This window comes from Carettochelys insculpta, chromosome 6 (genome assembly GCF_033958435.1).
Source record: "Carettochelys insculpta isolate YL-2023 chromosome 6, ASM3395843v1, whole genome shotgun sequence".
Classification (NCBI taxonomy): Eukaryota; Metazoa; Chordata; order Testudines; family Carettochelyidae; genus Carettochelys; species Carettochelys insculpta.
Genome location: NC_134142.1, coordinates 68,089,307 through 68,116,675, shown reverse-complemented (window position 1 = coordinate 68,116,675; position 27,369 = coordinate 68,089,307).

Sequence of the window (27,369 nt, the reverse complement as noted above, 5' to 3'; positions counted from 1 at the left end):
ACTCTCTGCTACCCAAAGTACCCCTGATGGTGAGTCAGCGTGGCTGTTAAGGACACCCCTCTTTCCTCACACCACACAGGCACATTAATAGGCAAAAGAAAGGTCTGGCTCTCTGCAGGTGGACTTTTGAGGGCGCTTCCTTGGTTAGGATGATCTGAGGGAACTGGACTTCTCAGCTGCAAAATAAGGACATAAAAATCCCAGCCAGTGTCCAACCCCCATTGCTTCAGAAAAGGGGATGAAATTGGATCACCATCTGGTTAAAAGAGTAGGAATAAATAGTCAGTTGGCTGAATAGAGAGCAGTAAATATTTGTGTTCCCCCTACACCCCTGGAATCTGTTCAAAGACCAGCACCATTCCACATATTTATTAATGGGGTCAAGAGTGAGGTGCTGATGATGCAAAACTCCTCAAGAAAGTTAAGTCCAAAATAAACTGTGCAGGGATCTCACAAAAGTGGGAGACTGGGCAACAAGATGGCAGATGAAATTGAAGGGTGAGAAATGCAAAGTAATGCACGTTGGAAAACAGAATCCCAACTATATGTATAAAAGGGGGGGATCTAAATTAAGTGTTGTTGCTCAAGAAAGAGCCCTTGGAGTCACGGTGGCTGGGTCTGTGAAGACACCCCCCCCCCAATGTGTAATGTCTGTCCATTGTTGGGAATTATGAGGAGAGGGATAGATAGCAAGACAGAAAATATCATATTGTATAAATCCATGGAATGCCCGCATCTCGAATACTGTGCCCCACATCAACAGGATATATTGGAATTGGGAAAGAACAACAAACGTGATTTGTCCTATGGAACAATTTCTGTAGAAGGAGAGATTAATAAGACTGGGACATGTCAACCTGGAAAAGAGATGGCTAATGGGAGAAATGACAGCGGTCTATACAATTATATTCTGAGGGGTGATTCAATAGCAGCCTTCAGCTTCCTGAAGGGGAGCTCTAAAGAGGATGGGGAGAAATTGTTCTCAGTGGTGACAGATGGCGGACCAAGGAGCAATGGGCTGAAGTTACAGAAGGAGAGGAGTAGGTTGGATATTAGGAAAAACTACTTCACCGGGAGGGTGGGGAAGCATTGGAATGTGCTGTCTAGAGAGGTGGTGGATTCTCCATCCCTTGAGGTTTTTAAGTCCCAGCTTGACAAGGTTGGGGTTAATCCTGCTTGAAGCAGGGGGCTGGACTCAATGACCTCCTGAGGTCCCTTCTAGCCCTATGATTCTGTGATTCTAAGATTCTAATAATGGCTGGTATGGAGAAAGTAAATCAGGAAGTGTTATTTGACTTAAACCCTTGTACTCCGCGTGGAGCACAGGTTATCTACAAGTCTCCTCCTCTTCACTCTGTCTCCAGACAAAACTTATAGCTGGCTGCACAAGTACCTCTCTTATAACACAAGAATTAGAGGTCACCTCATGAAATTAATGGGCAGCAGGTTTAAAACCAACAAAAGGCAGTGTTCCTTCACACAACACACAACCAGACTGTGGAACTCTTTGCTGGGGGACGGCCACCTGCAGCTCTGGAGCAGCATGCCAGAGCTGCTTGCAGCTCTGAGCACTGCCACTGCTGACTTCACCTCGGAGGCTGCCGCTGCTTAGTTTTTTTGTTTAACAGGTGGCCGCCTGATAGCCGCTGAGCCGTCAGCTGTGCAGGAAGGAAGGTGGCAGGGCAGGGAGCCCTGGAAAAGGAAACAGGCAGGGCTTCACGTGTGGGAAGTCAGCCTGCAGGAGAGCTGGGGTGGGGCAGCCAAGCTATGCTGGAGCTGAGCAGCCGCACTGAGAAGGAGGTGGCGGGGGGTGTAGCAGCAGTGTGCAGAGCTCATTGGCTGAGGCAGGTAAATCCTGGGGTTGCGGGGTGTGGTTTGGGGGCTGAAGGAGTTAAATCTGGAGGCGGGGGCAGGTTTGTGAGATGGGGATAAAGCTTGGGGTAAGGGGGCTGAGACAGGTAAAGCCTGGAGATGGGGGTATCAACTTTCTAACTGTTACAAATCATTGTGTGTGCACAGTTCTTAAATTAGGGGTGACAAAAAGTGCGGTTTGATGTTATTTATTAAGGACGGTCTCGTATTCACCTGCACTGCGGCTCTTGAGGGATTGATTTTGTAACTGAATTTGAAAAAAATGGCTCTTCTCGCTCTTTTGATTGCACATTTCTGGCCAAGACTATAACATGGCTCAAAACAAGGACTGGATAAGTTTATGGAGAATAAGACCAGCAGTGGCTGTTAGCTCGGATTGGCAGGGATGGTGTGTCTAGTTTCTGTTTGCCAGAAACTGGGAATCGGTGGCAGCGGAAGGATCACCAATTACCGGCTACATTCATCTCTTCTGAAACACTGGCATTGGCCACTGTCGGCCTACAGGATACTGGGCAGCTAGATGGACCATTGCTCTGACTCAGTATGGCCATTCTTATGAAACTGTGCTCCTTTCCCTCTCAACGCCGAACAGTAACATGGGAAGAAAAATGCTTCCAAACCCCGGCTGACACAACCTCGGAAGCATGGAAAAGTGAGGTGCTGGGAAATGGTTATGTCTGAGTAGTGACTGACATGGGTGATAGAAAGGGAGGGAGGGAACATGGGGGTGTTGGGATATGGACTGCTGTCAGAACACTGATCCCCAGTGAAGTGGGTGCTCAGAGAGTCTGAAAATCAGAACGGAAGCTTAGGAAGTGCTGTTAGATCCCCCTGCACGGCATCTACCTCAGCCTCTGTGCTACACTAGACTACGCATGTGCTGGGCCAGGGATGCCCTTCTGCAGGTGTGTGAGGATGGCTCACTTCCATTCCTTCTTTTCCTCTCCCTACACACCTGAGCCAGTGACCCCTTGTCAGCTGTCTCAGAGGAGAAGGTGAGGAACTGAGGAAGCAAACAGACTAAACTTGGGTGTAAATAAGGGGAAGATCTGTCCCATTCAGCTTTACCCCAAGGGGAGCAGTGCATTTGTATCTCCTTCTACACTCTGCTCTATAGCAAGCAGGCCCCTTGATATCTCTCATGCCTCTGCCCAACTCTTGACAGCTGCAGTGCAAAGAGACCATGCACCGTAACTGGCACAGAAACTTCAAGGGACCTATTGCTCCCTCATCCAGCCCAGGACAGGAATTCATGGTTAGACCTCGGGGTAGTGGCCTGTGAATACTGGCTATGGAGAATGAACAGAAACCAGATCGCAGAAGAGAGAAATTGAGGGGTCTGGGGAGGGGAGGAATGATGTCGGTTTTGGGGAGAGACAGGAGAGTTGGGGGCTTAGAGCAGAGAGAAAGAGGAAAATGCAATGAGAATGTGGGCAAGAGGGGAGGCTTTGGGGAGAAGGACCGACAAGAAAGGGAGTGAGTGCAAATTCAGGGAAGAGAGGGTGAGGTCCCAGCAGGGAAGAGGGAGAGGGAAATGGGGCTTTTTGAGGTGTCCTGTAAAGGAGCAAAGTGGCCTTGTGACGTTTTTACTGTGCATGCTTCAGAGAGAAGGTCCAAAAGCATGGTTCAGCTGTTGGTTTTGTGCGTGTTTCAAGCTAGGACCTATTCTGATCCTGCCTTTGCTGGAAGACTGTGAATGACCAGAGAGGGGGCAGACTCATTTATGTGTAAACAACAGGGCTGCACAAGCTACCATAAAACAGTGAGAGGGAAAATTATTTTCATTCATACCATTTAAAACTCTATGGATTTGCTATTGGGAAAGAGGCTGTACATTAAACCCCCCCCCTTCCATACCCTTTTCAGTGCAGACTGCTAAGAAAACATTTAGTGCACATCGTCTGACAACTTTTGATGGCCTGGTTTACACACAGTTTTTGTGCCAGTAAACTGTCAGTTAGGGAGTGTCTGATTTTTTATTTTTTTTTTTACTATAACTATGGCCATACTGGGTTAGACCAAAGGCCCATCTAGCCCAGTTTCCTGTCTTCCAGCAGCAGTCAAAGCCAGGTGCCCCAGTGGGAATGAACACAACTAATCATCAAAGCTCCATCCCCTGTTGCCCTTTCCCAGCTGCTGGCAAACAGAGGCTAGGAACACAATCTCTGCCATCAATAGAATTATCCTCCATTAAGTTATCTAGTTCTTCCACGAGCCCAATAAAAGACTTGGGCCTTCACAGCATCCTCTGGAAGGGAGTTCCACTGGTCACCGATATAGTTAAACTGGTACCGCCCCTAGTGTGGACATAGTCATACCGGTATAGAAAAGCTTTTCCCAGTATATCTTTAGGCCACTATAGACTTCTGCTTGCAGAACTGCGTTGGTCAGAGATGTGAAGAAGGTTGACTCGTGACCAATATAGTGGTGTCAGCAGAAGGCCCCAATGTAGATGCAGTTATACCAGCAAATTTGCACTTCCACTGTTCACTCTGCGTTTTGTTCACTCATGTGGGAGGTGTTTTACTACATTGCTCTAGAGCGCCGTGTTTCTGGTTTAGCCATAGGTGGCCGCAGTAGGAGTGCCCTCCCGGTACGCTAGCCCCTTCCTAGCCTGGGTGTCCCCGATCCAGGAACTCCGTGGTTCAGACCCTAGCAGTGGGGGAGAGGCAGTGGCTCTGCTGTTCCCCTCCGCCCTAGATGGAGAATGGCAACACAGTGATGCACTTCTATGGAGGCTTTTCCCCTTACCTCTCCCACAGCAGTGCGGGGAGACGGTGCCTGGGAGAAGCCAGCCATATGTGGCCTTGGAAATGGGGTGTCAGGTAAGTGCCCTACCCCATCCCTCTCATGCCCAGACCCTGCAGTGCTTTCCATGGCCTGGAAAATTCTGTAATCCAACACACCCTCTTTCCCAGGCTGCCAGAGTAAAAAAGTTCAAGAGTATTGTTTACTGATATTCCAATATCTGTGAAGTGCTCCTAGTGTAAACATAGCCTTGTTCTCCTTCCCATGCAGGAATATTGGTCTAAAATTCGTTCTGATTGTTTCCACGCTCTTGGGATGTTCTGTTTTACCTATACCAGTACACCTTGGCTATGTCTACACAAGAGGCTTTTCCTGGCAAAACTGGGCCTTTGTCCAGAAAAACCACAGCACATCTACATGCAACATGCGCTTTGTCGACAGTTTGTTGACAAAACTGAGCACATCCGTCAGCAGCTTTATATCACTCCCCATTCAGGTATAACGCCTCTTTTGACAGTGTTCTGTCAACAAAACAGCTCTGTGGATGCTCCGGGGCCCTTTTGTTGACAGAGGGCTTCCAGTTCACCAGGTAGCCCTGTTTGCAGAGCTTCTGGTCAGTCGTTCTGTCGAGAGAGGGCCAGGCAGTCTGGCTGCTCTCTGTTGACAGAGTGGATTGCTCCTTCCATCTGCTTTTATGTGTAGATGCAATCTGCGACAGAAGTTTTGGTGGGAAATCCCTTCCAAAAGTAACTTCTGTCAATGGAGGCTTCTTGCGTAGATGTGTAGCCGTTGTGGGTATCGACACTTGGGAGAACCTTGCCCAAGACAATCCCCAGTGTAGAATGGTAATCCATGACGGGGGTGGTGCAATTTGAGACGTCCTGCCACAGTGCAGACGAAAAGAGGCGGAGAAGAAAAGAGTGTCAAAAACTGCACCGCCCAACCTCCAACAGCTACCAACACCTGCCTCTTCTGAGATAAGACCTGCGGCTACAGAATCGGGCTGGTACGCCATCAGTGGACTCACAAATAGGAGGGTGACATGAAAACATCCTATTCATTAGCAAGTTACTGCCAAGAAACAGCCCCTAAGTGATGAAGGCAAGACTTCGCATTTCTGATCTTTCCCGGCTCTTTTCTTCCGGCTAGTGAGGACAGCTGCTGCAAAATTCAAATTAAAAAAGTTCTGTGTTGTTTTTCTTTTCTTTAAACAGCTGCTTGAGAGCCCATGATTATTTTCTTGCTCACCCACCTCTTGGGATGAAACGGAGAGAGGAGATTTTATTTTTAGCTGTGGAGTGGGTGGATAATGAAAGGCTTCGCCGGTGTTATCCTAAGAAATAGTTGTAACCCTCCCCCTGCTTCCAGTGAATGGTGAAGCTGAGTCAATGACTAATTGTTTCAGCTGGATCCATGCGCAGAGTGCGTAGGCCCCATATACGCACACACACACGGTTCTGCGAAAGCAATTCATTCTTCAATCTCAAAACAAAAAGCAGTCAAGTAGCACTTTAAAGACTAGTAAAATAGTTTATTAGGTGAGCTTTCGTGGGACAGACCCACTTCCTCAGACCATAGCCAGACCAGAACAGACTCAATATTTAAGGCACAGAGAACCAAAAACAGTAAGCAAGGAGGACAAATCAGAAAAAGATAATCAAGGTGAGCAAATCAGAGAGTGGAGGGGTGGCGGGGGAGGTCAAGAATTAGATTAAGCCAAGTATGCAGATGAGCCCCTATAGTGACTCAGAAAGTTCCTGTCCAGGTTTAAACCACGTGTTAATGTGCCAAATTTGAATATAAAAGCCAGCTCGGCTGCTTCCCTTTGAAGAACGGTGCAAAAATTCTTTTTCAGTAACACACATACCTTTAGGTCATTAATAGAATGCCCCATTCCATTAAAATGTTGACTAACTGGTTTGTGGATCTGGAGTGTTTTGATGTCTGTTTTGTGCCCATTAATATTGAGTCTGTTCTGGTCTGGCTATGGTCTGAAGAAGTGGGTCTGTCCCACGAAAGCTCACCTAATAAACTATTTTACTAGTCTTTGAAGTTCTACTTGACTGATTTTTGTTTTGATAGTGTATAGACTAGCACGGCTTCCTTTCTGTTACTATTCAACATGCAAGGCACTACATTTAGCCGTTTGGAATGGAGATCCATCAACTACATGAAAAAACTCGCCCAGATCCAGACAGACATCATCTTTCTCTCCAAATGCAAGAAAATGGACATTGTACCCAAGGGACTGACAGTGAAAAACCCATTACAATCAATGTACTACACTGACTACAGTGAGCATCTATGCAACACGGTCTCTAAGAAACTGAGGAACCACTTCATCAAAATCCTTTACAATAAACAAAAGATGATCAAAAATGAATTCTCTGAACTTGAAATTATCATCAACAAACAGGCATCCATTGAAGACCCCACAGTACGAGGCTTTACCAGTGCCAGACAAGACATTTATAAAACACACTTCCACTTTCTACAAAAAAGAAAACAGAATAAATTTTCTTCATTACTTCATTCCTCAGGATACTTCAACCACAATAACAACAGCTCAACCAACAACATTGTTAACCTTTCAGACTACCAACTCAGCCCAGCAGAGGAGTCCCTCTTATCCCAGGGTCTTTCCTTCTGCCCTACCTCCTCCACGAACTTAATACAATTCTGTGGTGACCTTGAAGCCTTCTTTTCGCCGCTTCCGTCTAAAGGAATTTTTCCAGCACACCTATGAACAACAGTCTGACTTTCTCGACCCCCCCCCACCAACAATAAAAGAAGAAGAACTCTATGTGGACTCCCCCTGAGGGTCGTAGTGAAAGTCTGGATTTCTACGTACTATGCTTCCACAACCGTGCTCAGGCTGACATTATACACAAACAATGCCAAATGAGACACAGTCTCAACTATGCTGAATGCCATGCTGTCCAGAGTCTCAAAAAACCCAGACATCATAATCAAACCAGCTGACAAAGGGGGTGCTGTTGTCATCCTGAATAAGTCAGACTATGAACAGGAGGCAGCCAGACAACTCTCCAACACCACATTTTACAGACCTCTCTCCGCTGATTCCACTTTGGACTTCCAAAGGAAATTACAACAACTACTGAAGAAACTCCCTGCTGCTACTCGGGACCTCATTAACTCAGACACACCATCTGAGCCACAGCCTGGATTATTCTATTTACTTCCCAAAATCCACAAACCTGGAAACCCTGGACGCCCTATCATTTCAGGTATTGGCACCCTTACCACCGGACTATCCAGTTATGTGGACTCCCTCCTCAAACCCTATGCCTCCAACACTCCCAGCTATATCTGAGATACCACTGACTTCCTGAGGAAATTACAAAACATCGGAAAAGTTCCTGATAACGCCATCCTTGCCACAATGGATGTAGAGGCTCTGTACACTAATATTCCACATAAAGACGGATTACAAGCAATCAGGAATACCATCCCTGATGCCACCACAGCCAATCTGGTGTCTGACCTCTGTAACTTTGTTCTCACACACAATCATTTCCGATTTGGGGACAATTTATGCCTCCAGATTAGTGGAACTGCTATGGGCACCCGCATGGCCCCACAATATGCTAATATATTTATGGCTGACCTGGAACAACGATTCCTCAGCTCTCGTCCCCTATTACCCCTCCTCTACTTAAGATACATTGATGACATCTTTATGATTTGGACCCATGGTACAGAGATTCTAGAAGAATTCCACAGAGACTTTAATAATCTACACCCCACCATCAACTTATGCCTCTATTACAACATGCAAGAGACACATTTCCTGGACACTACAGTACTAATCAAGGATGGCCTGATCAGTACCACACCGTACCGAAAACCTACTGATCACTATACTTACCTACACCCTTCTAGCTTCCATCCTGCACACATGACTAGATCCATTGTTTACAGTCAAGCTCTTAGATACAATCGCATTTGCTCTGATACAACTGACAGAGACCAAAAACTACAAGATCTTTACCAAATATTCATAAACCTGAATTACCCACCAGGAGAAGTAAAAAAACAAATCAACAGGGCCAGATGAATTCCCAGAGACCAGCTACTCCAAGATTGGCCCAAAAAGCCAAGAATAGAACACCACTGGTCATCACCTACAGCCCCCAACTCAGACCACAGCAACGAATTATTAAAGACCTACAACCTATCCTTAATCAGGATGCCACACTCAAGAAGGCCCTGGGTGACAGGCCTGTTCTATCCTACAGACAACCTCCCAACCTTATGAGGATCCTCACTAACAGCCACAGTCTATATCCCAGGAATACCAGTCCTGGAAACTTTCCCTGCAACAAAGCCCACTGCCAGCTTTGTCCACATATCTTCTCTGGAAAATGCCATCACTGGACCTAAGGTTACTCTCAGAATCACAGGCACTTTCTCATGCTCCTCTACTAACATCGTATATGCCATCATGTGCCAACAATGCCCAGATGGTTTGTATATTGGACAGACTTCTGACTCCCTTAGACAAAGGGTTAATGGGCACAAAACACACATCAAAACACTCCAGATCCACAAACCAGTTAGTCAACATTTTAATGGAATGGGGCATTCTATTAATGACCTAAAGGTATGTGTGTTACTGAAAAAGAATTTTCGCACTGTTCTTCAAAGGGAAGCAGCCGAGCTGGCTTTTATATTCAAATTTGGCACATTAACATGTGGTTTAAACCGGGACAGGAACTTTCTGAGTCACTATAGGGGCTCATCTGCATACTTGGCTTAATCTAATTCTTGACCTCCCCCGCCACCCCTCCACTCTCTGATTTGCTCACCTTGATTATCTTTTTTCTGATTTGTCCTCCTTGCTTACTGTTTCTGGTTCTCTGTGCCTTAAATATTGAGTCTGTTCTGGTCTGGCTATGGTCTGAAGAAGTGGGTCTGTCCCACGAAAGCTCACCTAATAAACTATTTTAATAGTCTTTAAAGTGCTACTTGACTGCTTTTTGTTTTGATAGTGTATAGACTAGCACAGCTTCCTCTCTGTTACTATTCTTCAATCTCTGACACTATTCAAGGTCTAAGCCCACAGGTCTGCTTGTGCACTTCCATGCAGACATGTAGCATCCCATTCGATTCCAGTCCTAAATTGCCATTCTCCAAAGGTTTTCCAAGGCACGACCAGCACTGCAAGCTATTTCGCAGGTGTGCCCTCATGCCATTCTGCCACACGTGACCTCTGGTACCACTCGCTCTCTTGGTCCACAGATCAGTAGAAGTGCTGAGCCAGCCGACTTCAGATGCCACCTGTTTGTTTTTTTGATTTTTATCAGTTGTGCTTGCTTTTGAGTATTCTCTTTGCTTGGCAGTTCAATTCCAGGGTTTGAGGTGAAGGACTGGTACGTCTCTGCTCCACAACAGTACATGATGCCCATGTTGGACTACTGGACTGCATACCACACCCCATTTGGAAACCTTATCAACCAATCCTAATGCTGTACTGGTCCATGCTATTTTTTGGAATTGGTCTAACAAATCTCAGCTCTTCTTCAGCCGATGCTATTTTGCAACCGATTTAGCATAATGCCCTGAATATGCAAGCACATGGGAGTCCCTGGGGAAATCACGTCAAAGAACTAGTCCTGATTTACTTTACTCAACTGTGTTGTTCTTCTTCGTGCTTCATGGCGGACGTCCATGCTCTGTGGCTCACTCTTACAGCCTGCCTCTCTTTGCTCCTGTGTGTTGATCCCTGCACGTGATTCCCTCAGTTGCTGTTCCTATTCTCGACTCCTAGCCGCAGGCGAAATCCTAGCAGTAGACACCAAAGTGAAAGGGCCATTAGTGCTTTGGGCTTCACATGAATGCAACTCTCTGCTGTATCAGGGCATCGCTGCAGGAGTGTCTGTGAAAGGTACAAGGTCCCTCCTGCCCTGCTGTCTGTAACTGTGCACAAACTCAGACATCATCTTTCTCTCCAAATGCAAATGAATGGACATCATACCAAATGGACTAAAGGTGAAAAATCCTTTGTAATCTACATACAGCACAGACTACAGTGAGAGATTATGCCATACACCCTCAAAGAAACTGAGGAACCACCTAATCAGCATCCTGTACAACAAACAGGAGAACATCAAAAAAGAGCTCTCAAATCTGGAGTCCTTCATAAAAAACCAACTTTCAACACAAACTTCCACACTGCTGAACTTTACTAAAATAAGACAGGAGGTTTACATTAGACACTTCACTACTCTACAGAGGAAAAAGGACTGCAAGCTGTCTAAACTCCTGCCTGCCACACAGAGCCACAGCAGTGGTACCACTAACTCAGCCAGCAATATCATCAATCTGTCCAGCTACACACTCAGCTCAGCAGAAGAGTCTGCTCTTTCTCGGGGACTCTCTTTTTGCCCCACCCCCCACACAAACATAATACAGTTCTGTGGTGATCTGGAAGCCTACTTTCGCTGTCTCAGACTCAAAGAATACTTTCAACACAACACTGACCAGCACACCATTACACAGACACCCTCCCAGCAGCACAAGAATAACTCCACGTGGACTCCTCCTGAGGGTAGAAATAACAGTCTGGACCTATATACAGAATGCTTCCACCGACGCGCACAGGCAGAAATTGTGGAGAGACAGCATCGTTTGCCTCACAACCTCAGTTGTGCAGAACGCAATGCCATCCACAGCCTCAGAAACAACCCTGACATGATAATCAACGAGGCAGATAAAGGAGGAGCTACTGTCATCGTGAACAGGTCTGACTACCAGAAGGAGTCTTCCAGACAACTCTCCAATATCAGATTTTACAGGCTACTTTCCTCAGATCCCACCGAGGAATACACTAAGAAACTACACCATCTGCTCAGGACACTCCCTACACAAGCACAAGAACAGATTTATACCAACACACCTCTAGAGCCCCATCCAGGGCTATTCTACCTACTACCCAAGATCCACAAACCTGGCAATCCTGGATGCTCCATCATCTCAGGCATTGGCACTCTCACTGAAGGACTGTCTGGTTATGTGGACTCTCTCCTCAGACCCTATGCCACCAGCACTCCCAGCTATCTCCGAGACACCACTGACTTCTTGAGAAAACTGCAATACATTGATGACCTACCAGAAAACACTATCCTAGCCGCCATGGATGCAGAGGCTCTCTATACCAACATCCCTCACAAAGATGGAATAAATGCTGTCCAGAACAGTATCCCTGATGATGCTACAGCACATCTGATGGCTGAGCTCTGTAACTTTATCCTCACACACAACTATTTCAGATTTGGCAACGATATATATACCTTCAAATCAGCGGCACAGCTATGGGTACCCTCATGGCCCCTCAATATGCCAATATTTTCACGGCTGACCTGGAACAACACTTCCTTAGCTCTCATCCACTAACACCCCGTCTCTACTTACGCTACATTGATGACATCTTCATCATCTGGACCCATGGGAAGGAGACTCTGGAGGAATTCCACCAGGACTTCAACAACTTTCACCCCAACATCAACCTCAGCCTGGAACAGTCCACACAGGAGATCCACTTCCTGGACACCATGGTGCTAATACACGATGGCCACATCAATACCACCCTGTACCGTAAACCCACTGACAGCTACGCCTACCTTCATGCCTCCAGCTTCCATCCCAGACACACCACACGATCCATTGTCTACAGCCAAGCACTAAGATATAACTGCATTTGCTCCAACCCCTCCGACAGAGACAAACACCTACAGGATCTCTACCAAGCATTCTTGAAACTGCAGTACCCACCTGAGAAAGTGAAAAAAACAGATCAACAGAGCCAGACATGTGCCACGAAGCCTCTTACTACAGGACAAGCCCAAGAGAGAAACCAACAGAACACCACTAGCCATCACCTACAGTCCTCAGCTAAAACCTCTACAGCGCATCATCAGGGATTTACAACCCATCCCGGACAATGATCCCCCACTTTCACAGGCCTTGGGAGGCAGACCAGTCCTTGCCCACAGACAACCTGCCAACTTGAAGCAAATCCTAACCAGCAACTATACACCGCACCACAGTCACTCTAACTCAGGGACCCATCCATGCAACAAACCTTGTTGCCAGCTCTGCCCACATATCTACACCAGCAACACCATTACAGGACCTAACCAGATCAGCCACACCATCGTGGGTTCATTCAGCTGCACATCTACCAATATAATTTATGCCATCATGTGCCAGCAATGCCCCTCTGCTATATACATCGGACAAACTGGACAGTCTCTACGTAAAAGAATAAACGCACACAAATCAGACATCAGAAATGGCAATATACAAAAACCCGTAGGAGAGCCCTTCAATCTCCCAGGCCACACAGCAGCAGACTTAAAAGTAGCTATCCTACAGCAAAAAAATTTCGGGACCAGACTCCAAAGAGAAATTTCTGAGCTACAATTCATCTGCAAATTCGACGCCCTCAGCTCAGGCTTAAACAAAGACTGGGAATGGCTGGCTAAATACAAAAGCAGCTTCCCCTCCCTTGGTGTTCACACCTCCAGATCAACTGCTGGTAGTAAGCCTCACCCTTGCTGACTGAGCTAACCTTGTTACCCCCACCCTTCCTCTGGCTTATTTATACCTGGCCCTGCAGATTTCCAAGACCAGCATCTGATGAAGTGAGTCTGTGCTCACGAAAGCTCATGCTCAAAACTTTTCTGTTAGTCTATAAGGTGCCACAGGACCCTTCGTTGCTGTTACAGATCCAGACTAACACGGCTACCCCTCTGATACTTGTGCTCATAACTGTGCCTCTTGCTAGGGCAGTGGATTATTACGGCTGGTGGTGGTATGTACTAGTAATCATACCCCAGCTCTTGAGTCACATTTAGATTCTGAACTTGAACCTCAGGTCTGACTAAACTGTGTGGAATATCCCTATATAGGAGCCCCATGGCCTTAACCCTGTGCTGTAACTCCACTCCTGCTCCCACTGCAGCCCTGCTAAAGCTTGGGCTGGTAGTCCCACAGGCCACTCACATAAGAGCCAGCTATGGGACTGGAAAAGCAGGCTGCCACTGATTTTCATCAGGCTGGCTGCAGCCTCCGTTGTCCCTGCCCCATCACTTCCTGTCTTCAGGCAGCTTGGGGTGGGGTCTAACCAGGATCCCCTTCAATCCCCATGTACCTCATCTCCCTCACCCCCTGCCAGCTAAACAGACAGTTCTCTTGCTTCTCTTTTAGTAACCCCAGTAGGACAGCTCTGCGTGGACACCTGCTCCAGAGGATTAATGTGGAGATCCTCCTTCCCTATTGGAGAACAGGATGGCAGTCAGAACTGCTGGCCCTAGAGCCAGGTTTTCCACATCTTCCACATTTTATCTCAGCTTTATGGAGTCTGTTTGCTGGCGCACACAGAACAGACAGTACTTTAGGTGTCACACCTAGCCATCTAAGGAGGTATTGTTCTTTAAAAGTTTGTACTCATGCAATTAGTCTCACTGTATTATTGTGTGTGCACACAAGGGGCAGACTTAAGGTTGCCCATTCTATCCACTTTGTTTTTTTGACATTCGGATGCATAGGTATGAAATATTAATATCCTCTAGGTCTTAAAAAGCAATCTCTTTGAAAGAAGAAAGATAATTCACAATGTGGAAATATTTGGCTGGCCACGGGGATATGTAACTGCAAGAAATCGTTCTGTTTTCTGTTCATTGAACCTTCAGGTTTAGGGGAGGCAGTACTGTCCATCCCAAGCATGTAAAAATCACAAGTCAGGCCTCAAAAATCGTGATATTAGCTTAAAAGTTGCGAGATTTTAAAAAATGCATTTGAAGGTCTTTTTATTTGTTTTCAGGTTTTTCAAGCTTTGTTCTGCAACCTCACAGCTAGAAAACTGAAATTTCACTTACTCACAATCCATTTTGTGTTTCAGGTTCTGTCTTGCAGATATTCAATAGCCTCTTCTCCTACAAGCAGAGGGAAAGTGCCCCTCTCTCTCCCTGGCTTGGGTAAGATGCAGCCCTCCGCCCTACATTCCCCCACCCTGTTGGTGTGGTGAAAGTGTCCCCTCTTGTTTCAACCACTTTAGCCTTTACTGTCTAGATAAATTCTTATGCCACACACAACACTGTGATGAGGCAAGCCATTATCTCTTCCTCCAGCTTGCTAGAGACGTTACATTAGTTCTTTCTCTGCTTTTTGTAATGTTTTCCTTAGGCTGAAATAAACATCACCTTGGCATGACTTGCTTTCTTTTGGTGGGTATGCGAACACATGCCAGACTTAAGAGGAATAATCAGCTCCTAGGAGTGAGACTCTTGTGGGTCTTAAAAGCTTTTACTTTGTTGACTGTAAAGGAACTGAGGCAAAACCTGCAGAAATCTGTATAAAGTTGCTCATGCATTTTTAATAGCACCAGATTCCTGCCTGGAAACTGCCATGCACTTAGCACATAAAGCCTTTGGAACTGAACATTTTATGCATGGAATTCATAGAATTATCTACCTAATGCAATGCAGCATTCGCTGCACACCTTCACGAGAGCTTTCAAAGCTAATTCAACAAGTCATGTGACTTCATGCTTTGGGCCCAAACCTGGAAGCTGCTGCACATCTCCTGGAGCTGATGATCTCAGTAACTGCCAGAACTGGGATTTTCTATGAACTCAGGGAGAAAATTCATTGTAAAATGTTTTGTAGAAGACAATTTTCAAACTTTCCCAACTTGACTTTCCTTCACTGAATCTTCATAGTTTATATTTCCCTGTCAAATGTTAGCTTCTTCTCCTCTGGGTGAGCTTTGGTGCTACAGCTGATAAAAATATCACAAGAATTACTGCCTAATTTAGGAAAAAGTAGGAGGGGAAGTCCTGTCATTTCCAACAACCACCATGTCCTTTTTTTTTCCCCCTAAATGTTTTAGATAATTTCCCATCAGGCAGAGACCAAACCTTTAAAATTTCAGCCTGAAAATTCTTAACGATTTAAAAAGGAAATAACTATAGCACTATAATGATGGTTGTCCCTGCTGTTCCCTTATTACTGAATAAAGAATCGATTCCTGTGAGAAAGCTGTGCTTAGGGAAACAATTCTACAAAAAGGTACCAACTAATTCAGTATTCAGTTAATGCAGAGTCTGCATTAACACGAATACAGAATATGCAACAACAAAAAGCAATTTCAGGGCAGGTACGGCCTTGTGATGCTACCTGTTTTTCAGTGGGCTCTGTGAAATGTGTTGGTCAGGCTCCTTCTAGTTTCATATTACAAAAAGCACTGCTGCTGCAACTGACACTAAGGTGATCGTCACATTATCTAACTGGAAAACTATTTCAGCTTTGTAGAGGTACAGGGTTGGCCCAAGGCTGGAGTCAGAAAGTGGGGAAATGGAGGATTTTGGCGATGGCTGAGGGAAAGAGACTACAGTGCTTACTAATTCTTCTCTCTCTCCTTCTTCTGCAGAATAACCCTCTGTCCCTCTCTTCAGGTATTGGGAAGTGCTGGCTTGAGAACTGAGTGGTGGAGAACTGAATTGGGAAGCATATGAGGTGGAGGAGGGCAAGTTCTCAGTTTGTGACAGGCTTTGTTAGGGAGCGATCCATTTGTGCAAGTTTTATAATACTGCTCATTACCATGGTACCTCTAAAGTCCCCACTTGAGGCACATAGGTAATCTTCCAACTTGTTGGTTCCAATGGCCCAGCTTGGCAAGGTTTCCTTCAGGTGGGCAGAGCCCACCAGGCCACTGCTTCTTGTTTAGCTGGGAAATGCCCTGGAGCCGGCCTGGTTTTGTAGGTTACATGCTCCGGGCAGTCCTAGTGCTACAGGTCCCATTTTGCAGTGGCTACCCAAATGCCACAAAGCTTTTTTGCACATGCTCAAAGTTCTACAGCCCATGGAACTGGGAGAGGGAGGGACACATGGACCAATCAAGCAGGGGTGCTGTGCCTAGTCATTATAGCTGGTGCTGGAGTGGTGAGAACGCCATCCAAATTTGACCCTACTGTCTCTTTGTCCAGATGAAAGGGTGGCCAGGCCAGCTAGCACTTTGATCTGCTGCACAGAGAATCCATTCCTGTAGAGCAGACCTCAGGGGAAACATCAAGAACTCAACTAGTAGTGTCACCAGTTGATGTGTGGCATGGTAAGAGAGAGAGGAGACGGTCTGGCTGAGGAAGCATAGCATCCTCTTTGTATGTGCTGGAAGGGAATGGCAAGAACTGTAATTGGATCCCTGCTGGTGAGGATGTCAGGCGGGGAGGATGGGGGGACCAGAATTTACTCCTCCATCCTCCTCAGAAAATATCTGAATTGGTCCTCCTGCTGTTTTGTGGATAAATAGAACACGCATCTCCAGGTCTGTCAAGCCAACATCTTTTGCCAGCAATAATTTCACATAAATCAGACAAGCAAAAAGGCCTGGTTCTGGGATTTCCGCTTCCTGTAATTGATTGATTTCTTTTTGACTACACATGGAGCTAAATAAGATCCCTTCATATGAAGAACACTGGAAAATTTTTGCCTCACACTTGCATCCAGGGTGTTTTAGCATCTCTGAGTATTACTTGGAACAAAATACAAGATAATTGGCTCCCTTCAGAGTGTGTGTGAAGGGGTAGGAGACTCTGCATGCATATGGAGGGGGGAAACTGTGGGGTTTCTATGGCAACAGTGCTGAGGGGAAGAGGATTGGGTGTTGAAGGAAGATTTCATGCTTTTGAGATGCTGACTAGGCTGGGACTGTTTTTCAAAGGTGTTTGTTTTTGTCCTGTTAAGGTCGCAGTGCAGTGTGTACCAAAGTACTTGCTTGCCTGTTCAGAAAGAGGAAAAGATGTTATTCAATGCACTCTGGTTAATTAACACTGAAGGGCAATAGGGGAGAGGATCTGTAGGACCATATGTTTGCAAGCAGCAAATCAGTTGCGCCTCTGATAAGCTGGGGGCCCCAGAGAACAATAAACTGAACCCTGTCTCCTTTCTAAAGGAAAATGGGTCAGCTGTTGCCATGCCTGTTGTCCTGGTTCATCCCCAGTCCTCACAACAGACACTGAATATAGTGCCAGAGCTGATTTCATGGCCCCCATCTTTCCTGAATAGAGCATTTGATTCATTTCTCTATGAAACAGCACTAGATAGCCAGCCGTGGGCACAGGAGGAGACAATAGGAAGTAGGGAGTGACTCATCTTCAGATGAAAAGCTGTGTCTGAAGATGATTCAGATTCTACTTTTATTTCAATCTATCTAACCTTTATAGATGTTTTTCATAGAGTTTAAGGCCAGAAGTGACCACTAGATCACCTAGTCTGACCTCTGTAACACAGGCCATTAAATTTCACCCACTCATCTCTATGGCGATCTCAGTAATCTTACACTGAGTTATAGCTGGGTGAAACTGAGACCAGGATTTGACTCTGCTTCAAGGCGGCAGGAATAGACATCTGGTGGGTCCTGCCCAGAGGACATGGAAGCAGATAGTACTGCCTTTGCTCCATTCTTGAGAAGCTGCTGCCCAGCTGGTCTGTGGGAAATGGGAATCGGAACTTGGGAGAGGAAGGGCTCCGGGGACAAGCCGCACCGGCAAGAATTGTCAGTCTCCTGGGCTTAGTGGGATTCCTCTCATAATTTGATGTGGACTGGCTGATGTGATCCTAGCCAAGTTCTCAAGGCAGTGGAAAGAGGGGGCCATAGGGCCCTGCAGTGGAAAGATCATGGACTGATCTATGTTTCTAGAGTGGCTGCCACAGACCCTGGGATCAGGCCTGGGGACTGGGTAGGAACTGAGGTCATGGGAGTAGCTACCCCAGCGAGAGCAGAGGCTAACCCCACTTTTCAGCCAGGAGCTGGCGTCTCCCAATCCCCACCTCCCATGTCTCCCCAGGCAGGGTAGCAACCCTACTCCTCCCCTCTCCTATCTCTGACGCTCCAACCTCCCTCTTCTTCCCCCTTGCCCCACCTCCACCCATTGCCCTGCAGAGTGCCTGCCCTGACTCCTCTTCCTATTCTTGAAAGCCCGACCTCCCCCCACCTCTGCTTGGTTGAGGAATGGTTTGGTGGGCACCTGTTTGAAGAACACACAGTGCAGAGTGGGGAGCATTGTATACAAAATTAAAATGGATCTTCAGTGGCCTACAGGCATGGTATCTAAGCACAGCGCTTACTCCATTTACAGTTCAGGCTGCAACAGGAGCCCTCCCGCCCCATGAGGAGTTGAGCAGGGTAGCAGCCAATTCGAGAACCCAGGGGCTCATTACTGATGCTTTGTCAAAGATGTAGCAGGCCATGCTCTATACAGACAGACTAGAGGGTGCCATCCTTACCCTGAAGGGCTTACAAATTAAGCAGACAACACATTGACAGAAACAAGGTGCCGGAAAGCAATAATGTTGTTTTCACTTTGGCTTTGTCTACACTAGCCAAAAACTTCAAAATGGCAATTCGAATGGCCATTTGGAAGTTTACTAATGAAGCACTGAAATGCATATTCAGCGCTTCATTAGCATGCGGGCGGCCACGGCGCTTCGAAATTGACTCGGCTCACCGCCGGCTCATCCAGACGGGGCTCCTTTTCAAAAGGACCCTGCCTACTTTGAAGTACCCTTATTCCTATGAGCAGATGGGAATAAGGGGACTTCAAAGCTACGTCTACACGTGAAGTCTACATCGAAGTAGCCTATTTCGATGTGGCGACATCGAAATAGGCTATTTTGATGAATAACGTCTACATGACCTCCAGGGATGGCAACGTCGATGTTGAACATCGACGTTGCGCAGCACCACATCGAAATAGGCGCAGCGAGGGAACATCTACATGCCAAAGTAGCAGACATCGAAATAGGGATGCCAGGCACAGCTGCAGACAGGGTCACAGGGCGGGCTAGCGCTTCCGGGGCAACAGCTAGCCGCTCCCTTAAAGGGCCCCTCCCAGACACACTCAGCCTGCACAGCACGCAGTCTGAGGAGCCATAGGCACACAGACCCCGGGCGCCGCAGTCATGGACCCCCAGCAGCAGCAGCAGCAGCAGCCAAAGGTCCACCCAGCCGTCCCTGCAGGAGCAGGGCTTGCCCTGCTCCATGCCATGCGGGAGGCAGCTGAGCACCTCCTTGCCACACAGGAGGAGGAGCGGCCCGCAGGGGAGGAGGACTCAACCCCCAACCCTGCAGCACCCCGACCCCCCCCCCCGGCCTCACACGCCAGCGGCTGTGGAGCTACCCCACCAGCACCGACTGGTGGGAGCGGCTGGTGCCTGGGGAGTGGGACGACGACCGCTGGCTCAGGAACTTTAGAATGAGCCGGCAGATATTTATGGAGCTATGCCAGTGGCTCACCCCCACACTCAGGCACCAGGACACCGCCATGCGGCGTGTCCTCCCAGTGGAGAAACGGGTCGGCATCGCTGTCTGGAAGCTGGTCACTCCAGACAGCTACCGATCCGTGGGACAGCAGTTTGGCGTCGGCAAGGCCACCGTCGGGGCTGTCCTCATGGAGGTAAGAGGACCCACGGGGGGAGGCAGCCCTGGCAGGGCAGGGCAGGGCAGGGCAGGGCCACACACACCCTGCTCACCCCTCATTGGTGCTCTCCCATGTGCTTCCCCTGTAGGTCATGTGCGCCATCAACACCCTGCTCCTCCACAGGCTCGTGAGGCTGGGGGACCCGGATGCCACCATCGCGGGCTTTGCCACCCTGGGCTTTCCCACTTGCTTCGGGGCTCTGGATGGGACTCACATCCCCATCCGCGCCCCAGTGCACAGTGGAGGACGCTACATAAACTGGAAGGGCTACCAGTCAGTGGTCCTCCAGGCCTTGGTGGACAGCTGGGGCCGTTTCCAGGACATTTATGTGGGCTGGCCTGGCAGCACCCACAACGCCTGGGTTTTCCGGAACTCGGGCCTGTGCCGCCGGCTGGAGGCGGGGACCTACATCCCCCCAGCGGGAGAGCCCTGTGGGGGACACCACCATGCCCTTCTGCATCATCGCAGATGCGGCATACCCCCTCCGGCCCTGGCTCATGCACCCGTACACAGGCCATCTCTCTGCCAGCCAGGAGCACTTCAACATGCGCCTGAACCACACACGCCAGGTGGCGGAGCGCTTATTTGGCCGCCTCAAAAGGCGCTGGAGATGTCTCCTCACCCGCCTGGATGCGGGCCCCACCAACATCCCCCAGATTGTGGGTGCATGCAGCGCCCTACACAACCTGGTGGAGAGCAAGGGGGAGGCCTTTTTTCAGGGCTGGGCTGTGGAGGCCGGCAGGGCCGACGTGCAGCCACCTGCTGCCCCCAGTCACCAGGTGGACCCCAAAGGGACCCGGGTCTGGGAGGCCCTGTGGGCCCACTTCGATGAGGCCGCGGGGAGAACGCTGCCAGGCCCCCCCCACTGCGCCCCCCCCCATCCTCCACAACACTCCCTGCCCCTACGCCCACACCACGGAGCACCCAACAGCACACCCCCTCCCCAATTTCCTGCACAACTAAAAGCAGACACTTGTTTGTGAAATCAAACTGGTTTACTTTCAACTCTGTTCTATAACTAACTAATACAAACTATATACAGGACCTTCTAACTAACTTAAATATGAAAAGTGTACATATATATTAACAAAAAAAACAGGGATAACAAGGAAGGGGAGAACTATTTACATGGGGGGGGGACTGGGCAAATGGGGGGCACAAATAAATAAATACAAACTATATACGGGGGGGGCACGTCCTGGGCCCCACGCCCCTATAGTCCGGCACTGGGGGTGGGCGGCCGGGAGCCCTGTCTCGGCCGCAGCCCTGTCCGGGGCTGGCTGGGGGCCGGGTGGACCGGCAGATACATCCAGCGAGTGTCAGCTGGCCCCAGGTCTCCCTCGGCGGAACGGCCCTCGGTGGCGGGGCGATGGCAGACGGCGCAGCGACGAGCGGAGCAGCGGGTGGCGCAGCGGGTGGAGCAGTCAGGGCAGGCCAGGTAGTCCGCTATGTGGTTGAATGTCTCCATGTAGGCCCCCATGCCTCTTGGTGCCAGGCCAGCGCCCGCTCCTGGAGGTGGAGGCGGCAGCGGCGTTGCTCCACCCGCAGGCGCTGCTCCGCAACCTCCATCTGCCCGCGGTGGAGGGCCAGCAGCTGGGGGTCCGTTGCCGGCAGCTGGTGCTGGGTCCGCCGTCTTGCCCCCCGTGGGGCCGGTCGGTCCTCCGCCGAGGCGCTGGCCTGGAGCGATGGCCCCGGAGGGGATTCTAGGACCACTGATGCCTCGCCGGCGCTCTCCGGTCCTTCCGATGCTACAGCTGTGGAACACAGGAGGGGGGGAAGAAGAGTGGAGACAGGCGCTGGTGTGGGCCCCGAGCCGTGGCCCTTGTCCCCCCACCCCTGTGCTGCAGGTTCCCCATCCCCATCCCCGGGAGATGCTGCTGTGATGGGGTTCAAGGGTCCCCCTGCACTGCACCCTGTCCCGCGGCAGGAGTGACTCTCACTTCACTCAGCAGGGTCTCTGACAGGAGAGGTTTCTTCGGCAACAGATGCCCAGTTTCTCCCAGAAGTGACAGCACAGCAGTCAAAGACAGTCCTTCCAACCCGTCCTGGGGAGAAGACCCCAAGGGGTGCCCCTCTGAGGTGTAGCTTTCCCCCTCCTCAGGCTGGCTGCCTTCCAGCTCTCCCTTCCCCTAGCCTCTAACTGCGGCCCCCGATTCAAACCCAGCTTGGCTCCTCCCTCCTCTTTGTTCAGGGCAGAGGTGTAACCTGCCAGTTGTAGCCCCAGGATCATCCTTAGCCACTGGGAGCTATTCAGCTTGTTGCTCGTATCTAGCCTGAGACTCGCATTTGCACTCCCCCCACTCCATCACATGCTGCTGCTGCTGTGGCTGCTGCAGGGTGTCCCACCCCCTCCTCCCGGGGGACCCTCGAGGTTCCGCTCCCCCCTGCCCCGGGGATGGGGCATGGCACTGTCGTGCTGCGGGGGGAAGGGGCTGATGCACTCCTGTGAGGGACATGGCACTGCTGTCCTTGGGGCCATGGCCATCTGGGCATGTGGAGGGCCCTGGCCACATATCTATTACCCCCGCCCCTCAACCCTGGGGGTGTACACCAGGATCTGGAGCCCAGTGTCGATGGAGGAGGAGTCCCCCTCCTCCTCCTCCTCCTGCTCCGGTGCCCCGGGGGTGGGCTCCAGGGGGGGCCCCCGGGGTGTGGGGCTTGCCTCTGGCTCCGGGGCCTGCTGGGGCTCCTCAGCCGAGATGTCAAGTGTGGCTGGAGGGGAAGAGGTGTGCCGGGGGCCCAGGATGTCCCTGAGCTCCCTGTAAAAGGGGCAAGTGACGGAGGCGGCCCCAGATGAACCGGCCGCATCCCGGGCCCGGGTGTAACCCTGCCGCAGCTCCTTGACTTTACTCTGGACATGGTCCGGAGTGCGGGCAGGGTGACCCCGGGCAGCCAGGCCCTCGGCCAGCCGAGCGAATGCATCCGCGTTCCGCCTCTTGCTCCCCATTACCTGGAGCACCTCCTCCTCGCTCCAGAGCCCCAGCAGGTCCCGAAGCTCAGCCTCCGTCCAGGAGAGGCCCTGCTGCCGCTTCCCGGCCTGGCTCCTGCCCTGGCTGCCCTGGGAACCCTGGCTCCCCTTGGGGGGCATTCCCTGAGGGTGCTGGGGGGGCTGCCGGGCGGCCATCAGGTCGGTTGGGGGTGTGGGTGGCTGCAGAAGAGCATGCAGGCTAGCCACGTGTTACTGCTGCTGCCTGCACGCTCTCTCAGCTTCCTGCACAGGAAGGGAGGAGGTGGGGACCTTTAAGGGGCCGCTCCACGTGGCCACCATTGAGCTGAGGGGCTGGAGAGAGCGTCTCTCAACCCCTCAGCTGATGGCCACCATGGAGGACCCCGCAATTTCGAAGTTGCGGGACGCGCAATGACTACACGGTCCCTACTTTGACGTTGAACGTCGAAGTAGGGCGCTATTCCCATCCCCTCATGGGGTTAGGGGCTTCGACGTCTTGCCGCTTAACGTCGATGTTAACATGGAAATAGCGCCCAACACGTGTAGCCTTGACGGGCGCTATTTCGAAGTTAGTGCCGCTACTTCGAAGTAGCGTGCACGTGTAGACACGGCTCAAAGTAGCCGGGGTCCTTTCAAAAAGGAGCCCTGTGTGGACGCGCCGCGCGGCAGCGAGCTGCGTCAATTTTGTAGTGCCGCAGCCGCCCACATGCTAATGAAGCGCTGAATATGTATTTCAGCGCTTCATTAGTAAACTTCGAAATGGTCATTTCGAAGTTTTTGGCTAGTGTAGACATGGCCTTTATGATTGGCTCGTTCGACTTTAGGCTACTATGGGCTATTGATTCAGAGAGAGCAAGCTCCTGTTTAGACTTGTCTCCCTAAGCTGTGGAGGTCTGCAGGAGTGTGAAGCCCATCAGGTAATCCAGCAAAAGAGATTTTGGTTTAAGATAGCCATGGGCTTGATATACTGGGGACTCAGTTCCTGAGGCAGCGGTGCTGTCCTTAGGAAGAGCTGGAAAAGACCAGTTTTGCCCAGGGGACTTATACCTGCCTAAAGGGGTGGGGCCAAGTTGGACCAAACCTTGGCTGATAAGAGGTGGAGTTCTCAGACTGGGTGTAGCAAGGTGCTGTGGCCTCCCCTGGACCCAGAGGCGGAGGAGGCTGCTCAGAGGCCCTGGTGGGTGGGCCCAGACCAGAATACATGGGCCCCACCCCTCAGAGGGCGGGGCCTACAGCCAGAAGGGCCGGGGCAGGGATCGAGGCCCATTACAGGCTGGGCCGCCAAGCAGAGAGAAGGGCCCTGACCAGGCTCCTGGGTGCCAGGGGTAGGGGACCTGCTGCTCACCAGCCCACTGGCAAGGGTTACCCTGAGCAGGTGCAGATGAGGCTGCCATTGGGCTACTACCCTGACTTCCCGGATCTACTGGGGTCCTTGTGCCGGTGGAGGGCCCCCTCCTCCACGGCCCTGCCAGGGCCAGAAAGACTGCCTGGGGCTAGTTACCTGGGGGCCTCGGAAGAACAAGGCCCTGGAGTTCTGCCAGATGCTCGCAGCGCAGGAGCCTCTGACTGTCCGGAGCCCACAGTCCTGCCACCAGTGGACTAGCCCAACAACATCGAGATGTCTGACTGGCCGGAGCCACTGAGGGCAGAGTACCTGGATGAGACTGACAGACCAGGCCTACTGGGACCCTGTGCTGGCGGAGGTAGAGGTAGGAAGTGGCCCCTGGGGGAATGCTCCCCCTGAGCCAATGGCGGTGTGTTGCGCTCTGGATCCCCACTGCCAAGCTCAGGTATGAATGATCTGTAGGGCCCCAGGCTGGGTCGCAGTGGAGTGGGAGGGTCTGCAACTGCCCCACCCTGCCTCCCTGGAGGGACAACCCCCTCGCCTCTCTAAAGCCACCCCTGGTTAGGTTAGGGGAAAGCAACGTGACTGCTGCCCTGCCCTGAACTGAGGGCTGGGCCCCCCACTCAAACTGTGCGCTTACCTGCAGCCCAGCCCTGAAGCAAGGGCTGGGCACCCAAATTATATGTGAGGCTGCTGCCTGGCCCTGCACTGAGGGCTGGGATCCCAGTCGGTGTGTTTGGCTGCAGCCCTACCCTGATGCAAGAGCTGGGGCTTCCACACAGCTTGTGTGACTGCTGTGGGCAGGGCTCCCAAATTGCTCACTTGCCTCCAGCCTGCCCTTAAAGGGGACAAGGTCCCAGGGTCAGCCCAACACAGAGGGCGAGCCGATTGGCCCGCACCACCCAGAGGGGACACTGCCCTGGGCCAAAGTTGTTATGCTCAGCAAAACTGGAGCTGCCCAGAGAGAAGCACCTAGATCAAACCAAACCACTGCAGAGGAGAGAACAGCTATGTAGCTGTGAGTCTGTGTAGCCAAGTCCCACAGCTCCCTGCTGAAGGTTTGTGCTCAGAGTGGAATTACCATGGGTTATAGTGTGACCTCGGTCCAGTTTTGAGGTTTGAGTGGGAGTTTCTGGTCAAGTTTGTTGCTGCTTCCAAACAGGAGTTTCTGGATAACAAGGCGAGTGATCAGCGTGGTTACCGATGTTTCCTCACATCGCTTCTGAAGCATGCGAGGGTTGTCTGGCTGTGAGTTGCTCAGGCCATAGTGTTGGATTCCAGAGTGGCTTTGGAATAAAGCTTATTGTGTTTGCCGAGGGAGGGACCAGGTGACTCAGAAGGAGGTGGGAATTGAGGAGGGGAGGCACAAGAGAAACCTGGCTGCCCACTGCAAAGGGGACAGGAATAACTGAGCAAGGACAGACCACAGAAGTTTACCCCCAGGGAGGGCAGTTCCAGCATGGCCTCAAGTCCTCCCCACAGAAACACCACTGAGCATGGGAGCCCAACACTTGAAGCACTTTCCCACTCAGGCAACTGTTTGCATGAGGAGGAGTAGGCTACTTCTGACAAACTGTCCCTGTATGGCCAGCCTGCAGTTACACACAGTTCTGCGTAGCCAATTCACAGCCTACAAAAGAGGACTGGGGAGACTGGTGGTTCCAGTACAGGTTAATGGGGTCAGAATCCAACACTTGGTGTACCAGGGCTGCAGTCAGACAGTGGTTGGAAGAAATGGAAACCTTTGGGTGCTATATTCCTTCAGCACATCTCTGGGGATTTGTATTCTTACACCATGGTGAAAGTCCAGATACCCATGCAGAATCACACGGTGATAACCCTGGCCCTGAACTTAGCCTGCCCTGTAATCAGTGAGCAAGACGCGGAGTTCTGGCAGGAACTGATGGGATTCAGAGGAGAAGATTCCCCACAGGGGAAAGGGGGAAGAGCAGACAATGCAACGAGAGGGGAAACACCCACACCCTCCCAGGGCTGGTTGGGCTTGGTGGTGACCTTGGGGAAAGGAACACCAACATCATCAGGTGATGGTCACAATACTATTAACAATAACCCAAGGGGAGGGACTTCCATGTCCCTTTTGGCTTCAGGCTGGCCCAGCATTTGGGCGAGGCAAGCAAAGCGGTTGCCTTTGGCCCTGCACCTTCAGAGCCTCACACTATCAGCCCTGTGGGGCTGGATCTGGCAGGAAAGAAAACATGGCACAGCCTTTGCAAATCACCATTCCACTGCTGGCCACTAGGACATTTCACAGAGCTGAACAAAGAAGGAAATCCTCTCACACTCACTCTGAACCTCTCCTGTTACCTGCCTCTGTTTGCAGGTCTCAAGTTCTTCTGGCAAGTGACTTTTTTTTATACCAAGTCTTCCTGCTTAGCTCAGTTCAGATCCACCCCTCACCACTAGGCAGCAATTAACCACTTGTTTACTTCAAACAAAGCACCTTGTAGCCTTTAGCTTAGGGCTGGGGCCAAGGCCCAGTTAGGCAGCCTGTACTCAGAAAACAAGCAGCTGGCCCAAAAGCTTAAGGGGAGTGGTGCATTAGGTTTGGGGGACACATTTTTTGAGGGATTTGTCAAGCTTCTAGTTTGGTAAAAATATCTGAGGCTTTTGAGCTGGGCAATGGCTGCGTGTGCTGCAGAAGCTATGACTGTAGGTGCACCCAATGTGCAAGAGACATCGAATAGAAGAGGCCTAAAGAATCCAGGCAGGCTGAAAAGAAGCCAGTCCTTGAACTCAAGCCCTGACATTGTCCATATTCGCTTCAAGGAGGAGATAATTAGGACAAAAATATCCAAAGAACAATACTGAAATGTATTTAGTGTTTGTCATTTTCCCTAAAAGCAGATAGAGAGGCTGGTGGGAAAGACAGCAGACTCAGGAGAGGAGCAGCCAGGTGGAAAACATGAACCTTTCAATTTTCTCCTGTGGGCAGCT